At 44.5% G+C, this 18,499-nt stretch overlaps 1 protein-coding gene across 1 annotated transcript in view; it reads left to right on the top strand.

Annotated features, from left to right (window-relative positions):
• Positions 1 to 1,344: 1,344 nt before the first annotated feature.
• LG05H7orf57 (linkage group 05 C7orf57 homolog) overlaps positions 1,345 to 18,499 on the top strand; it is a 79,270-nt gene continuing 62,115 nt past the window's right edge. The window contains exon 1 of the mRNA XM_073630630.1: positions 1,345 to 1,559. The gene's annotated coding sequence lies outside the window, so the exon portion shown is untranslated. The remainder of the gene's footprint in view (positions 1,560 to 18,499) is intronic.

The raw sequence follows: 18,499 nt of genomic DNA, 5'->3' as shown, positions 1-18,499 counted from the left end.
ACAGGTGGTCATGGCTATCTGGTGAGTTTTCCAGCTTGATTCCAGCACTGCAGCACTTTTCGTATCATGTTGGATAGCACTTTCATTTGCACAGCACGTTGGCACTTTTTTTTTAGGTCTGTGGAGTTGAATTTTGCACTTAGGGCTGGTTTCCACTGGTGCGATGTCTGACATTGCATGTGATTCGCTCCGCACTGCAGTGCAAATCACGTGATCCCTGTGCGATGCAATTTCAGCGATACAGATAGTATGGCTAAATTCGCATCCCATTCGGACCAAACTCACACAAGACCCTTTTTTTGGTCCGCAGCAGAATCGGATCACATGGTTGTTCACACCCATGCAATCCGATTCCTGTCCGAATTTGCAGATCGCACTGCGATATGAGAACTGATTTTAGGGTGTCATTAACTTTTAATTGACACTTCCAGTAGTCTGCATAGAGCAGTGTGAACTGGCGCCGGGAGACATGCGATGCGGGAACCTGCAGTGGATTTGCAGGGTTCCCGCATCACAGCAGTGTAAATCAGCCCTTATTGTAGAAGATTTTGATACTAAAATCTATTGCACAGCACGCTGGCACTTTTGTTGTGGAAGATTATAAGAATTGAACTTTTATGCTCACTGTAGACTACATTTTTGTTTGCATTTATTAACACTTTATGTTTATGATTATTTTCACATACTGTAGATGTAATGTAGCACTATTTGTTTACACAGGTCAGTGCTATTTAGGCTCGGTTCACACTAGATGCGCATATCTCCCCACTTTTTGAGATAGGAATGAGGGACACCTATCAGCAACAGTATTCAGGCCACAGGACACACCCCATGTCACGCCCCCTTAAAGGAGAATTGTACAAAAAAACAAGGTTAAACCCACAAGTGCTTTTTTTTACCACTACTATTCCTTTATATTGGCTTTTGGAATTTACAAATGCAGCAATTTAAAAATCAGATGAAAGGTTTAGGGCTGGAAAACACTTTTGGAAAGATAAAAAGTGCATTTTATATACATCTATATAGATCAGACCAAAATGACAGACAAATGAGGAGGAATGAGGGACAGAGGGACATTTCTCCAAATCAGGGACAGTTGGGAGGTATGTGTAAAGATTGTACGATCAGATTGTAACATGCGTGGTGGGTGGGTTTTGTTTGTTTTTTAGGGGGAAAACATGGGGACTTGTAAGGACTGCCCTACATTCAGTAATAGTAAGCATGTATAGACAGATTTACTCCATTCAGCCACAAAGCTAGGAAACCCAGAAACCTCTGCATTTGCTAAAAATGTCATTCCTCTGTAGAAATTGCTATTGGTAGTCAGAAAAATGGCTGCCATTCCCCAGTGCAGCAGACTGTTTGCAGTCGTGTAGCTTCATAGCAGCATTCCAAACGTCACTGGCTGCCCCAGAGCCATGTGTGTGTGTGTGTTGTGTGTGTGTGTGTGTGTGTTGGGAGTTGCTATGGGAACCAGGAACTGTTACAGTCAACGATCTGTGTACTTCACTTCCAACGAGCGAGCGGCTGCAGGAAGTAGGCAAGATATTCACCTCCAGGTAAATAGGCCTCAATAACACTCTGTTACATCTGTTTATATTATAATATGCTGTAACCACCTACTTATTGGTAAAGATTATTGTTTATCTTATATTACTAAATGGTGTTGTTGTATCTAAAGGACAACAAAAAAAGTCGCTTCTATAAAAATAGATACAGGATACTTGGAGTTTATTTATGTTTTTTTTTTTCACCCAAGAGTCACAACACTTTCACCCAAGATTCACATATTTTTTAATGGAATTGTATAAGAAAAATGAGCGAATCTTTGATAAAAGCTGGGTGAATTTTGTGTGAAAACATTGATAAATAGACCCTGTTTCACGTATTACTTATACTTTTTTTTTTTTACTAAGCCCTCGGTCACAATCGGCTGCACTACTTTTGCCGATTTCAGGTGCGACTTACATAGACATCTGTTCATGCAAGCGTACAGATGTCAGCCAAGTCGCACCTGAAGTGACATGCAGCTTTGAAGTCGTAAGTGAAGTCTTACGACATCAAAGTATGACATCAAAGCTAAAGCTGACCATATTACTAGGACAGTAGTCTTCAAACTGCGGCCCGTGGACCAGATGTGGCCCTTTGCTTGCTTTTATCCGGCCCTTTGATTGCTTTTACCAGTGAAGGGCACAATGTACTTTACCGAATAAAAACCACATACACTGTAAGAAATGTGTTCAGCCTATGAAAAAATTTCTATCCTGTTCCTTTGAATTTTCTTTCACTGCAGTCGAAAACTAACAACATGTGGAACAAAATTCTGCTAGTGTGTTGCCAACTTATTATTGGAGCAGACAGAATCTGGAGGAGCTGTGAATGGCAACCAATCAGCTTCTGGGTTTCAATTTCAAAGCTTAGGGTTGACCATATACTAAGCAATCAGACTGTACAATCTCCTTTAGATCTACCATTAACTATGTAGTATAAGGACCTGCCTGGTTCGATACCAGTTAAAAGGATTCATACAAAAAAATTATAAAGTAGACGCTTATTAAACTACATGCATCCTAAAATTGACATGTGCTAAGTAATAAAGATTACACCCACTGTGATAATCACTATTGTGCAATACCAAAAACAACAAAAAATGCACACAAAAAATTGCACAAAAAGGTTGCACAAAAAAATTCACAAAGATGCTGTGAAAAAAAAACTTTTTCGTTAACACCAGTGTTCTATCAGTGATAACTTAGTGCATTATACATTCAACAATTGAAATAATGTGATAATCACTATTGTGCAATGTCGAAAACAAAAAACATATTTATTAGTGTGATTCACACTTAATGGGGTAGCTGTCACGCACATTTACATAGGGTTGGCGCCTTTTATATTTTGGAATAATTAGTTAAAAGGATTGTTGCAGTTGTACTTCATATTACATAGTTCTGGTAAATCTAAAGGTGATTGTACAATCAGATTGTATAGTGTATGGCCAACTGAACAAGCTGAGGCTAGAAGCTAATTGGTTACTATGCACAACTGCTTCAGATTCTGTCTGCTCCCGTTTTAATCATTTACCCATTTAAGGGAGTTTTCTATTGCATGGTAAGCCCGGGTTCACACTGAAGCGGTGCAGGACACCGCATGTAATTGGCACAGGAATCGCAGCACATTCCTGTGCAAATTACATGCGCTGTGTCTTGGGTGCGATTTGAGCTATGGATTTGTATGGCTCAAATCGCACTGCATTTGTACTAAACTCATGCAGGACTCTTTTTTTTGTCTCCCCAAATTTCAGTCCTCCGTCCCCTCATTTTTCTGTCTCTCCAATGTCAAGCCCCCCTCCCTTTTTTCTGAAAGTGCAGCCCCCTACTTATCAATCTTTCTATCTCCCCAAAGTCCAGCCCCCTCCCCATTATTTTTTGTCTCTCCAAAGTCCAGTCCCCCTCCATACACTTTTCTGTCTCCCCAAATTCCAGTCCTCCTTCTCCTTGTTTTTATGTCACACCAGTGTCCAGCCCCCCCCCCATTTTTTTCATCTCCCAAAATTACAACTTCTATTTTTATGTCTCCGCAAATTCCAGTCCTCCTTCCCCTCATTTTTCTATCTCCTCAATGTCCGGCACCCCCATTTTAAGTCCAGTTCTGTCTAGGCCCATAGATATTTTTTTTTCCTGGGGACATGTGCGTTTCATTAAGGCAGCTAATCATTCAATGATTTTGAACGAGTTGCCAATGCACAGAAATGGGTGGCCAGTATTTTTCCCAACACTGTGTACCACAACACAGGGTAGTATGCTGTTGTGGTGTGCTGCAGAGCTGCATAGCCTTAGTGCCGGTTCACACAGGGGCAACTCGACTTACAGCGCGACTTTGCAAGGTGATTTGGAGGCGACTTCAGGGCGACTTTGAGTACTTTACAACGCGACTTAAAGTTGCCTCCAGGACAGGCGACATTGGCTGTGGCTGATCACAGAATAATCAGCTCTGTGGGAGGGAGGGGGTTGCCTGGGTAAACGTGGGAAGTACCTGGGTAAATTATTTTCTTTTTCCTGTAAAGTCGCTTCATTATAGATGGAGATCCAACTTGGAGGCAACTTCCATTGAAATCTATGGGTACAAGTCACCTAGAAGTCACCTTGAAGTAGTACAGGAACCTTTTCTGAAGTCGGAGCAACTTCAGTAGTGTACATTAAGACGGCTCTCATTCACTTCGATGGAATTTCTTATGTGCGGCGACTTGAGGTCTGACAAGTCGGATCCCAAGTCGCTGTAGTGTGAACCAGCACTAAGTGTGTTGTGCTGCCGTTTCAAATGAAGGGAACCGCAACACACTATGCACATAATGTGTGTTAAAGTTCCCTATGGTAACACATGAGTCCTTAGCCCTTAGTGTAAAATAATGCTTTTAATAGTTGAATAATATTTAATTGTGCAGAGGTCCATACATAAAATAAACAAGAGGGACATATGAGGAGGAAAAGAGGATCAGAACAATTTGGTTCCAAATAAGGGACAATTAAGAGCTATGTTTACAGTCGCTAAAAGTTAACTCCAAAGAGAAAAAAAACAACAGGGCCTCATTCACACGTGTGGTAAAACCTAGTGCTTGAGCCACAGTTTTACCATCCTCCAACCACCCTCCCGTACATTGACATGCAGTAGCTCATGGCTGTACATATACCATAGCCGCGATACTGTGCTTCGCGGCCAAGGCAAAAATTATACAGCATGTCACTTTAGGCGGACTTTGCTCCCACTGAACACGAGTAATGCAATTATATGGGGCCACGCCACAACCACCTGCAACCGCCTTCTCTCTGCCTGTCAAATGTCACCTGAAAAATGATCCACCGCAGATTGCTCTTCAGAGTGCACTGCATATGTGAATGAATCATAATACTAATATTTTTTAAGCCAAAAAAGGTGTACGTAGTTTCTTGTTTCTGTAGCATCCTTTATGAATCCTTTTTCTGTGTATAGTACACAGAGGTCACCATTACTGCCAGGGTTAACAGAGCACAGTAGTCCATAGTATGTTTACCTGCAATAAAATGTGTGGTGGGAGAGGGTAGTCTGCTTTGACTCACCTGTTTCCAGGGCCATTTCTATGTATATCAGGAAAAGTAGGTGAGTAGGAAGTTTGTTTCACAATACTGTCCTAAGCCATGCCAATGCAGAGTGTTCGAGGAGGAGCCTGCTGTGTAAACACACTGCACATTATAACCCAGGAGGAGAAGCATTCTGTGTAAACATGCTGCACACGGGGAGGAGGAGCCTGCTGTGTAAGCACACTGCACATTACAGCTCAGGAGGAGAAGCATGCTGTGTAAACACACTGCAGACAGGGAGGAGGAGCCTGCTGTGTAAACACACTGCACATTACAGCCCAGGAGGAGGAGTCTGTTGTGTAAACACACTGCACACTGCAAGCCTGGGAGGATGAGTCTGTTGTGTAAACACACTGCACATTACAGCCCAGGCAGAGGAGCCTTCTGTGTAAACACACTGCACATTACAGCCCAGGAGGGGGAGCCTGCTGTGTAAACACACTGCACATTGCAGTCCTGGAGGAGGAGCCTGTTGTGTAAACACACTGCACATTGCAGGCCTGGGAGGATGGGCCTGTTGTGTAAACACACTGCACATTACAGCCCAGGAGGAGGAGCCTGCTGTGTAAACACACTGCACATTATAGCCCAGGAGGAGAAGCATGCTGCGTAAACACACTGCACACGGGGAGGAGGAGCCTGCTGTGTAAACACACTGCACATTATAACCCAGGAGGAGAAACATGCAATGTAAACATACTGCACACAGGGAGGAGGAGCCTGCTGTGTAAGCACACTGCACATTGCAGATGGGGAGGAGGAGCCTGCTGTGTAAACACACTGCACATTACAGCCCAGGAGGAGAAGCATGCTGTGTAAACACACTGTAGACAGGGAGGAGGAGCCTGCTGTGTAAACACACTGCACATTACAGATGGGAGGAGGAGCCTGCTGTGTAAACACACTGCACATTACAGCCCAGGAAGAGGAGCCTGCTGTGTAAACACACTGCACATTACAGCCCTGGAGGGGGAGCCTGTTGTGTAAACACGCTGCACATTACAGCCCAGATGGAGGAGCCTTCTGTGTAAACACACTGCACATTACAGCCCGGGAGTGGGAGCCTGCTGTGTAAACACACTGCACATTACAGCCCAGGTGGAGGAGCCTGCTGTGTAAACACACTGCACATTGCAGCCTGGGAGGTGGAGTCTGCTGTATAAACACACTGCACATTACAGCCTGGGAGGAACAGCCTGCTGTGTAAACACACTGTACATTGCAGCCTGGGAGGAGGAGTGTGCTGTATAAACACACTGCACATTACAGCCTGCGAAAGTAGATCCCGGCTGCTGTATTTGCAAGTGCAGTGGTGATCGCTAGTAGAGAGGCAGGCCATGTTTATGGACAGGGTTAACGCTGTCAAAAGCAGCAAAAAATTCAAACTGCTCTGACTGCATTTCTCTACCTATAGTCACAAGTCCAACCGGAATAACTCCAGCCTTGCCCCTCCATTTCTTCCTCTTTCATCTCTCATTGTCACTGTGTAACAGATGCCTCTGATCCCTGGCATTCATAGCAGGCACTGACACTGCTGGCAGCACACTTAGCAGAGCTAATCCTCCATACACAGCAGATAGCTGATGAGCGGAGCAACATCCTACAATTAGAGCGGAGTCTAACCTGTGAGCAATTTCCCAGTTGCAGTAGCCGGCTTAGTGCTGGGGCTCAGAAGTGTGCAGAGCAGGCTGCATGTGTGAGGACCCAGGGAGCCCTGTGTGTCAGTGCAGGGAGGAGAAGCTCAGAGCACCAAGCATAGTGTTAAGTAGCAGCCTGAAAGGCAGTACCCTCCTAGATCCAGCCCCGGCTTATATGCAATGGTTTAAAACATACCCCCCCCCCCCCCCCCCAAGTACAGACAATTCCTTCCAGTATCGACCCCTCCTCCTTAAAGTGATATTAAGCCCAGGTTCACACTGATAGCGTGAATGAAATCATGCGAGTTCAGCTGAACTCGCACAATTTCATTCCCGCATGTCAGTCCCAACTTCGGGGGTGATTTCAGAGACATCTGTGCGGGTTGTTGCACAGATGTCTATGGAAATCGCACCCTGAAGTCGCCAAAAGTAGTACAGAAACTACTTTTGGGACATGGTGCTATTGCTGGCAATTACTGCCGATTTGGCATGTCAAATTGCTCCAATGTGAACCTAGGCTAAAGGCTGTTTTTTTGTTGTTATTTAAATAAAAAAGGGGCTATATCTACCTTCTTTTTGCAACGATATTGCACAGAAAGGTCCTTTACCTCCCCCACCAGAGCTATCCACTCCTTCCTCCTCTGGGCGCCTCCTCAGCAGAGGAGACACACATGTTCACAAGCTGGGCTGTGTGCGTACATAGACAAACACTGTTCTGGTACACATCCCCCCCTGTCCCTCCTCACAAGAGTTTGACTGACAGCAGAGTCTATGGCTCCCGCTGCTCTTAGTGTCTCCTGTGAGACCAGGAATTGAGGGGAACAGTGCTGCAGCTGGGAAAGCACTGGAGTGGTGAGAGGAATCAGGTGAGTGTTTAGAAATGGGAGTGGGTAGGACAAATAGTGGGCAAATTTGCAGTAAGGTATACAAATTTAGACTTTACACCCACTTTAAAAAGTGATTGTAAAGCTTCAAAAATTAAAAAAAAAATGTATGACTCACCCCCAACATTGGATTTCATTGACAGCAGCGGGAGCCAATGGTTGCACTGCTATCAATCTATCCAATCAAGTGCTGAGAACTCCAGGCAGAGGGACAGCGCGTCCTCGCCATTGAAAATTCCAGGGCTCGGGTAAGTAAAATGGGGGGGCTGGGGGGCCGGTCATTGCCAGGTGTTTTTTCAGCTTAATGCATAGGATGCATTAGGGTGAAAAACACGTGGTTTACAACCCCTTTAAGCTCACTTGCCAGATGCAGTGGAGAGATGCAAGAGCAGCAGGAAGTTTCCCTATTTGGCTGTGCAATGTTACAGGAACCAGAAACAGCTTCCTTTTGCTGTGCATATGAATGAGTTGGTGAAGCTCATTCATATGCAAATCCTAATGCTATCTCATTTATATGCAAAACATAAGCAGACTCATTCATATGCAAATCCCCCTGCTACAATAAGACCCCATTCACACAGGGGCAACACGACTTGCAGGTCACCTCAGCGAGGCGACCTGCAAACGACTGCCCGGGCGACTTGCAAAACGACTTCTGTATAGAAGTCTATGCAAGTCGCCCCAAGTCGCCCCCGAAGTCGTACAGGAACCTTTTTCTAAGTCGGAGCTCCCCTTAGAACGTTTCCATAGCACAGAACGGGAGGCGACTTGTCAGGCAACTAGGTCGCCTGACAAGTCGTCCCTGTGTGAATGGGCTCTTAGGCAAAAACGTGTGCACTTCACATGTGCAATTTTTAAATAGGGAGACACTTATTCCTATGAATTTGGGGGCAAGCATCCAATTCAAAAACTAGCCAGGGTGGGAATGTACACTATATTACCAAAAATATTGGAACACCTACTTTTACACGCACGTGAACTTTAATGGCTTCACAGTCTTAGTCCGTAGGGTTCATTATTGAGTTGGCCCACCCTTTGCAGCTATAACAGATTCAACTCTTCTGGGAAGGCTGTCCACAAGGTTTAGGAGTGTGTCTATGGGAATGTCTGACCATTCTTCCAGAAGCACATTTGTGAGGTCAGGCACTGATGTTGGATGAGAAGGCCTGGCTTGCAGTCTCTGCTCTAATTCATCCCAAAGGTGTTCTATTGGGTTGAGGTCAGGACTCTGTACAGGCCAGTCATGTTCTTCCACCCCAAACTCACTCATTCATGTCTTTATGGACCCAGCTTTGTGCACTGATGCACAGTCATGTTGGAACAGGAAGGTGCCATCCTCAAACTGTTCCCACAAAGTTGGGAGCATGAAATTGTTTAAAATGTCTTGGTATGCTGATGCCTTAAGAGTTCCCTTCACTGAAAAGGGCCAAGCCCAACCCCTGAAAAACAACCCCACACCATAATCCCCCCTCCACCCAATGATTTGGACCAGGGGGGACAGAAAATGGCCTACAGGTGCATGGTCATTTTAATAGAAAAGGCAAGCCAAAGGAGAACTTTGCTTTAAAAAAAAGATTTTTTTTACAAAGGGTTTTTCTGAGTTGATCAATCTTTCAAATTGAAATCCTCTTACTTTAGACTTATGGACTGAAGCCTTAGTTTGGAATGTGTTTTGTGATCTGCTTCTGAAACCTGCTGCAGTTAAATATACGTAAATTTTTTGTCATTTTGCTTTGTTGATCTAGGCTAGCACAAACAACATAATACATATGTAGCGCTGGTAGATTTGCGATCCACCATCTGATAGGTAAATTTAGTAAATTGTTCGTTAGGGGAAGTTAAATTTTCCTCTGTTCCAGCTTGGCTGACGTTGCATGTGTTTCCATACTGAGCCGGTGGGTGTCGTTGTTACTAACGGCTAGTGTTGGAAAGGCAACGTGTCAAAGCGTATGGATGCTCTTCTGTCCCGGAGACAACTCGGTGGAGGTGGTCCTCCAAGTTGCATTCTGGGAGAGGGTATTTATGGGACAGACACCATGTTCTAGGGTCGTTTTTCAGCCACCTGCTGGCCCTCCTGGCCGACAGGTATGTGTTAGAGTGCTACCTCGTGGTCCTCTGTTCCGGAGGCCCACGTCGCTGCGGCGCATGGGTGGGCCCAGAAGCTTGTCTGGGGCCTACCACAGCAGCGGAGGAATGGTCCTGAGCTGTCTATCCAGAGTGAAGAAGCTGGACAACCGAGGAGATCCCAGGGGAGGACCCGTCATGGAAGGATCATGCAGAGTGCTGGTCTGGAGAGGGGCCTGGTGACTCGGTTGGAGGACGTATCCTAAAGTAACTTTACAGCATAGTGTTGTCGGGTTGGCTTAAAGGTTCAAGCACTGTGAATGACATTCCCCGCAAAACCAATACATTCTGTGGCAGAGGATTATACGGGTTTATCCCAAGCAAGTCTGTGGCAGAGACTTTTGTTCATGCTACGTACTGGCTGCTAGGCAAGTGAGAGAGGCCTATCCAGGCGAACAAGGAGTGTGTCTCACAAGGGGAGCGCATTCTACTGTAATATTCAACTCTAAAGGACATTTGTCAAGAATCCTACAGAGAGGTATTTGAGCTTCCCTGCAGTTTCCCTTCTGCCTCTTTCCTGCTACTTCCTTCGTTAATTGTTTAAATAAAGCATTGAAAACGCACTCAAGAGCTGATGCTTGTATCGTCCAGAGGTAAACTCAACGGAACCCTAGACCCGGTGTCGGTGAAACAGAGAGAAGGAGAGTGAAGGTAACAGCCCGCTTAAACCAGCAGCTCCGCCGAGAGTTATCGCTACACATAAACAACAAAGATATGTATTTAGGAAGACACAGGGGATGAACTAGAAAACATTGTTAAAAATCCCAGCTGTATTGTTTAGTAAAAATGATTTCATTGTTTACAACAAGGGTTGCCACCAAACCCCATTATGTACTGACATCTGAAAATTACAGAGAATCCATAGTAAACCTGATTTAGTCAAGGTCTCTGATCTTAAAGTGGATCCTCCATTAGATCTTTCAGCTGGTTTATTTCTGGATGCCCCATGCCTGCCTCTTACTTCCTGTTCCTGTGACAACCAAGACATTGTTATGAACTGAGCTTCCTCTGGGGTACTGTATGTTCACTAGGGACCCGTAACAGTGTCACTGTCATCCTAGTGGATTCTACATAGCAATATATAGACTTCAAAGCAGGGAAACAGGGGGGGGGGGGGGGGGATCAGTTTACTGCAATGTCCCTGGGAGTCACTGAGACTACAGGTGAGGGGATATCCACTCAAGGGGGGGCAGGCAGCAAAGAAAGCTGATTGAGAAACTGACGCTACCCTATTTCATGTTCTGTGCACATTCTCATTTTAATCAGTAACAGAACCTTTTGTAATCGGTAGCATATGTCACTTATTAAAAGATAGCTATTGGGGGTAGATTCATTAAAACTGCAGACATGAAATTAGGTGCAAAAGTGGAGTTGTTGCCCATAACCATTATTTAATTGTTCCGTTTTATTTTTAAATGTATGAATTAAACGCTGATTGTTTGCAATACACCACTTTTGTTCTCATTTCCTCCGGTTTTATTGTATCAGTCCCCTTTTGTACTTATTAACAAGTCGGGGTTTTAGCACAGTGGGCCTGATTTACTAAACAGCAGGGTAAAGTTGCTGCGATACACTTGCATTGCCTTGAGCATGCATGCTCGTTTTCAAGCACAGCATTCACAATCCCTGAACCTATCTAGCTTACCATTCAATGCATGCAAATAATGCTGCTTTTGTGCCCTCTTTTCCAATATAGTGCACTGTGGCATGCATGTGTTAACGTATTATTTAAAAAAATTTAAAAATGTATGTGATGTTGCATTCACTATGCGAAGCAGCAGGTTTTTAATAAAAAAATCTATATACCTTGCAGAGCAGAAAAAGTTAGGTATGTTTGGGTATTTATTATTGGAACCTCAATACTCATCACCAGCATGTGCTGTATGAACGTATGTGCATGTACAGAAAGACACAACCTCCCCATCTGTGTGTATGATTCACATCGATTCTTTAAAAAAAAAAAAAAAAACATAATTTGTCTTAGTGTTTAACATTTTCTTTAGAGCTTGTTTACACTTGCGATCAGAGGGTGTTATAAAAATAATCAGCTGAGCTGTAGTGTACCAAACCCCCAACTGCCCCCTTAAAGGTGGAGCCTTACTTATAACAACTTGCTAAAATATAATGTTCTTTAGCAAGCAGCATACATTCCACATTAATAATTATGCTACCAAAATTCAAAATTAGTGTGTGCCATAAATTTCCTCCAGCATTGATCCTGTTTCTTCTTGCTGGAGGCTGCCATTTTGCTGAAGCCCAGAGCCACTGAGCAGCAGGAAATCTTTAGGCGGTCAGCAGATCGGCCTCTAGTAACTTTGATTTTAGGCAGAGCGAAACTGAGCATGTGCAAAACAGGGTGAGACAGTGTATTCCTGGATTTTAAACAGTATAGGCAGTCATTTTAAATGTTTTACATAGCTATACATACGTGATCTGACTAAAGTTCCACTTTAAGCTGCAAAGGCAGCTGAGTGTGGTTTTACACATGGCGCAATCATAATACTTTGCTTCCTTTCCACAGCAAATATTTTCCCCTGTGATGCATTTAGCAGCAACACCGTCGCTATACGAAACCCATTCAAGTGAATGGGGCCACCCTGCAAATGCATGCAATGAACAAAGTTGCAGCGGTGCAGGCATTACAAGGTTAAAACAGGCAGTGTGGAGGCAACATATTGCCTCCTTATCGTCTATCAAATGCCTCTGAAAAGCAAGCCTCCCCAGATTTATTGGCGAGTATTTTCAACTAACTTAAGACTCGCTTCCTGATTGGCCGGAAGGAAAATCAGGAAGACAATAGCAAGTATTAATTCGCTATTGTCACACAACTGGGTGAGCTCAGGGCGCAGTGCTTCAAAAAAAAAAAAAAAAAAAAAAAAAAAACCTCATTGAAATTCATGCGTCCAGCACCCTGCCGCCACTGCTCCGAACTCTCCTGGTGAGAATCAGCTGCTTCACAATAGTGAACTCCTCACAGCCGATCATTTCTCTCAGCCGTCAAACCATTCAGGGAACATGAAAGGAATGACAGATTGCATAACATAATACTGCTAAAACCATATATTTTAAAAAAAAGGAATTGCACTTAAAGGAGAAGTCCAGCTGGCTCTCCTAAGGGTCAAAGGAGTGCAATGCATTTTGCGCTCCTGTGACCCATTTTCAGCAGAGAGCGGTCTGAAGTTCGCTCTCTGCTGACGTCACACAGATCAGACTAGGCACCGCGTCATCCCGACTCTGGAAGTCTGGATTCACCAGGTGCCTGGACTGATGACCGTCTCAGCCTCTCAGTGAGCCGCTGAGACAGCTGCATCCTGTCCCCCCATAGCTCAGCGCACCAATGAGCGTGGAGGAGAAGAGCAGGAGAGCTGCTGATTGACAGTCAGCAGCACTCCTCTCGGGGAGCCGAGAGAACCGAGCCATCGGCGGTGTTCGATGGCTCAGTTCTCAGTGCAGAGACACCGGGGGTACAGATGCAGCATCGGTAAGTATCCACCTAGGTAAGTATGATTGGATAAAAAAAGCCAAACCCATACTTCTCTTTTAAAAGCTCTTCCCATATCCTGATTTCCCTGTGCCTGTGTGGGTTTCTTCGGGGTACTCCAGTTTTCTTCCACACTCCAAAGACATGCTGGTAGGTTAATTGGATCCTGTCTAAATTGGCCCTACTATGTATGAATGTGAGTTAGGGACCTTAGATTGTAAGCTCCTTGAGGGTAGGGACTGACATAGTTACATAGTTACATAGTAGGTGAGGTTGATAAAAGACACAAGTCCATCAAGTCCAACCTATGTGTGTGATAATGTGTCAGTATTACATTATATATCCCTGTATGTTGCGGTCATTCAGGTGCTTATCTAATAGTTTCTTGAAGCTATCAATGCTCCTAGCTGAGACCACCGCCTGTGGAAGGGAATTCCACATCCTTGCCGCTCTTACAGTAAAGAACCCTCTAAGTAGTTTAAGGTTAAACCTCTTTCTTGTTAACCTCCTTGGCGGTAATCCCGAGCGTGACTCGGGTCTGACTTTTACTGTCAGGAGCGGTAACCCCGAGTCACGCTCGGGGTAACAGTGCAGAGCATCCAGCGGAGCCCTTACCTTCTCCTGGGTTCCAGCGATGCCCTCCACTGTCCTCCACTGTCCTCGGCTGTGCTCCGCTGTGATCGCCAGCGCGATCACAGCATCTCACTTCCTAGTTCCGTTCCCTGCGAGCAGCAGCGGCGCACGGGAGCGGAACTAGGCGGGAAATTCAAAAAGTTCAAAAGTTCACAACACAATAACACACATATAAAAAGAGGTGATACAGTGTAATCTGAGAGGATTACATTGTATCATCTCAGATCTCACTGATACAGTGCCCGTTGCCCCAGTGCCCCTTGCCTCCAATAAAATATAATAAGATGGAATCCAAAAAGCGCCATTTCGCTACAAAATCGCCTTTGGAGCAGTTGAATGACAGCGACAGTGACAGCGACATGGAGTTGCTCCCAGAACTCAGCGATAGTGAGTCGTGGGGAGATTTGTCGTCTGACACTGAGCTGACAAGTGACAGCGATGACAGCGGTGATGATCCTGCACCTGACATCAGCGATGTGCGCACTTGGTGCCCTATTGAGTGCGATACGGACCAGGTAGCGCCGCCAAGATTTCCCTTCACTGGATCACCTGGGATGAAGGTCGAAGTTGAGCGTGGCAACCCTCTGGCATACCTGCAATTATTTCTCACAGAGGAGGTAATTGAAAAAATTGTCATAGAGACAAATCGCTACCAACAGCAGCAATCCGCTACGCTGCATGCCAGGTTTTCCCGAAGCAGAAGGTGGGAACCGGTGACTAAAGAGGACATCTGGCTGTTTCTCGGACTCATTATTCTTCAGGGGGTGGTGGGGAAACCACGCCAGAAATGGTACTGGACCACCAACAAGTTATTAGCCACTCCGTTTTTTGGTACTGTGATGTCCGAATACCGTTTTTCCCTCATCATGAAATATTTTCACTTCACTAACAATGAAGAGTTTGATGAGGCCACGCATCCTGCGCCCAAGCTAAAAAAAATCTGGGAGGTATGCCAAATTATTGGGAACAATTTCCAGCGGGCCTACGTGCCAGAAAGGGACGTCAGCGTGGATGAGAGTTTGATGGCCTACAAAGGACGCCTAAGCTGGATCCAGTATATTGCATCCAAAAGAGCGCGGTTTGGCATCAAATCATACATGCTCTGCGAGTCATCCACCGGGTACATATGGAACTCGGTCATTTACACCGGTAAAGGCACGAAGTTCAACCCCAGGTACAGCAATTATGGGATGGCCACATCATCTGTCCTTACACTGCTGGAGCCATTACTGAACCAGGGATATTGTGTGACCATGGACAATTTCTATACGTCGCCGGAACTGTTTGAGGTTTTGATCCAAAACAAGACGGATGCCTATGGTACAGTTAGGCCTAACAGACGTGACATGCCATCTATGTTTGGAAAGAAAAAACTAAAACCCGGAGAAATGGTTGCCTGGCAGAAGGGTAAGATGATGGCAATACGTTGGCGAGACAAGAAGGACGTGTGTCTCATGAGCACTGTGCACAATACCTCCACTGCCACGGTCCACACAAAAGGTGGGAAAGATGTGCTGAAGCCGCAAGTCGTCATAGACTATAATTGCACTATGGGAGGTGTCGACCGAGCCGATCAGGCAATGACCTTTTACCCGACTATGCGGAAACAACAGAAAAAATATTATAAAAAGATTTTCAGGCATCTTCTGGAACAATGCCTTTGGAACGCTTACATCTTGTACCGAGCAGGGAGTGACAGGCCTCTTGTTCATTCAGATTTTATCTGGAAGGTGGCTGAGCAGATTTTTGCCAAACACCAGATGCCATCAGTTGATGCGAACAGACCTGGACGACGTGCTGTTGGTGTTGCCAACCCAGAACGCCTAACAGGTCGGCACTTTATGGACTATATACCGCCAACCGCAAAAAAGGCAGCACCTACCAGGATGTGTGTGGTTTGCTGTTCACACAGAGATGACAAGGGAAAAAAAATCAGAAAAGAAAGCAGGTTCTATTGTCCGGATTGTGACGTGGGACTGTGTGCTGTACCTTGCTTTAAAATTTATCACACTCAGGATGTTTATTGAATTTTCTTTGTCTGACAAATTTCTTTAGTTTGTATTACATTATTGAATAAAATTATATTATTTAAAAATTTAAAATCATGATTTTGTGTTTCAAACTTTATCACATCTGGGATGTCTACTAGAGTCTTGTTTAGTCAGGTTTAAGTAAGTAATTACTAAGAATTGCAGGCCTATAATACATAGCATCAAATTTCCATGCAAAATAATTGTACCGCTTTCAGCACAAAATTCCAGACAGAATCATACCGCCAGGGAGGTTAAACTCTCTTCTTCTGCGAAAAAGTTTTATCCCTATTGTGGGGTCACCAGTACGGTATTTGTATATTGAAATCATATCCCCTCTCAAGCGTCTCTTCTCCAGAGAGAATAAGTTCAGTGCTCGCAACCTTTCCTCATAACTAAGATCCTCCAGACCCTTTATTAGCTTTGTTGCCCTTCTTTGTACTCGCTCCATTTCCAGTACGTCCCTCCTGAGGACTGGTGCCCAAAACTGGACAGCATACTCCAGGTGCGGCCGGACCAGAGCCTTGTAGAGAGGAAGAATTATCGTTTTATCTCTGGAATTGATCCCCTTTTTAATGCATGTCAATATTCTGTTTGCTTTGTTAGCAGCAGCTTGGCATTACATGCCATTGCTGAGCCTATCATCTACTAGGACCCCCAGGTCCTTTTCCATCCTAGATTCCCCCAGAGGTTCTCCCCCCAGTGTATAGATTGCATTCATATTTTTGCCACCCAAATGCATTATTTTACATTTTTCTACATTGAACCTCATTTGCCATGTAGTCGCCCATCCCATTAATTTGTTCAGATCTTTTTGCAAGGTTTCCACATCCTGCAGAGAAGTTATTGCCCTGCTTAGCTTAGTATCGTCTGCAAATACAGAGATTGAACTGTTTATTCCATCCTCCAGGTCGTTTATGAACAAATTAAATAGGATTGGTCCCAGCACAGAACCCTGGGGAACCCCACTACCCACCCCTGACCATTCTGAGTACTCCCCATTTATCACCACCCTCTGAACTCGCCCTTGTAGCCAGTTTTCAATCCATGTACTCACCCTATGGTCCATGCCAACGGACCTTATTTTGTACAGTAAACGTTTATGGGGAACTGTGTCAAATGCTTTTGCAAAATCCAGATACACCACATCTACGGGCCTTCCTTTATCTAGATGGCAACTCACCTCCTCATAGAAGATTAATAGATTGGTTTGGCAAGAACGATTCTTCATGAATCCATGCTGATTACTGCTAATGATACCGTTCTTATTACTAAAATCTTGTATATAGTCCCTTATCATCCCCTCCAAGAGTTTACATACATAAATGTATAATATATATGTAATGCGCTGCGTAAATTGATGGCGCTATATAAGTACCTGAAATAATCATACAGAACATGTAAAACACACTTCATGTGCAGCCACATACCTCTTAACAGAATAAAGCCAGCTGTAATCAACACTTCTTCTGAACTTGCTAAGCACACAGCCACACTGCCTGACTCTGTCCCAAAGTGTTTTGAATCCGCTTGAAAAAGGTCTTCTCATAAAACGACTCAGGGTATAGTCAGGCAGCGTCGGGAAGTGTGGCTGTGTGCTTAGCAAGGGGGACACACTGGTGTTGTGGCTTTTGGATTCCTCCTTATTTGGAAGACTGGCAAGATTTATGTTCTATGGCACGTTTTTATTTATATAATGTTACATTTTGCATTACTGTATGGCTGTGCCATTTTTTTCACTTTATTTGTCTACCTTTTTAGAGACTTAAAGGGGTTGTAAAGGTTCGTATTTTTCCACCTTACCGGAACCCTCTAACTTGTCCCACAAGGACGTGCCTTCTTTCTGCTAGGGGGTTCTCGGCTGTTGATTGGATAGATTGACAGCAGCGCAGCCATTGGCTCCCGCTGCTGTCAATCAAATCCAATGATGCGGCCGACGGGGGGGTGGGGCCGAGTCCTGCATAGACGCCGAATGCTGGACTCGGGAGCGTGCCCGCAAGGTAACCCCCTAGGAGAACGCTTCTCCCAGGGGGTTATCTGATGCGGGGAGGAGCCGAGAGAGACACCAGGGGGCCCAGAAGACCAGGATCGGGGCCACTCTGCAAAACAAGCTGCACGGTGGAGGTAAGTATGATATGTTTGTTATTTCAAAAAAAAAATTACCTTTAGTGTCACTTTAAGTGTAGATGCTATCATTGCATAGTTATGTTATTTTCCTATTATGTTTGTATGTATTTAGGCTTTATAACACAGCAGCAGTTGAATTGTAATTTTTTTTTTTTTGTATATACATTGTTTTATCACATATATAGTATAAGCGCAGAGTTGGGGATTTATATATTTAGCATCAGATGAGGTCTGACTATTCACCTGGTATAATTTAGAAACAAACAGAAGACCAGGTGGTAGCTTTGCAAATTAGAAAAGATACTTAGTGCCAAAAAACAAGAAAGGACTCATAGATCATAGAACAAATTAATGGGGTGGGCGACTACATGGCAAATGAGGTTCAGTGTAGAAAAATGTAAAATAATGCATTTGGGTGGCAAAAATATGAATGCAATCTATACACTGGGGGAGAACCTCTGGGGGA

This window comes from Aquarana catesbeiana, linkage group LG05 (assembly GCF_042186555.1).
Source record: "Aquarana catesbeiana isolate 2022-GZ linkage group LG05, ASM4218655v1, whole genome shotgun sequence".
Taxonomy (NCBI): Eukaryota; Metazoa; Chordata; class Amphibia; order Anura; family Ranidae; genus Aquarana; species Aquarana catesbeiana.
This window is presented reverse-complemented; position numbering and strand designations above follow the sequence as displayed.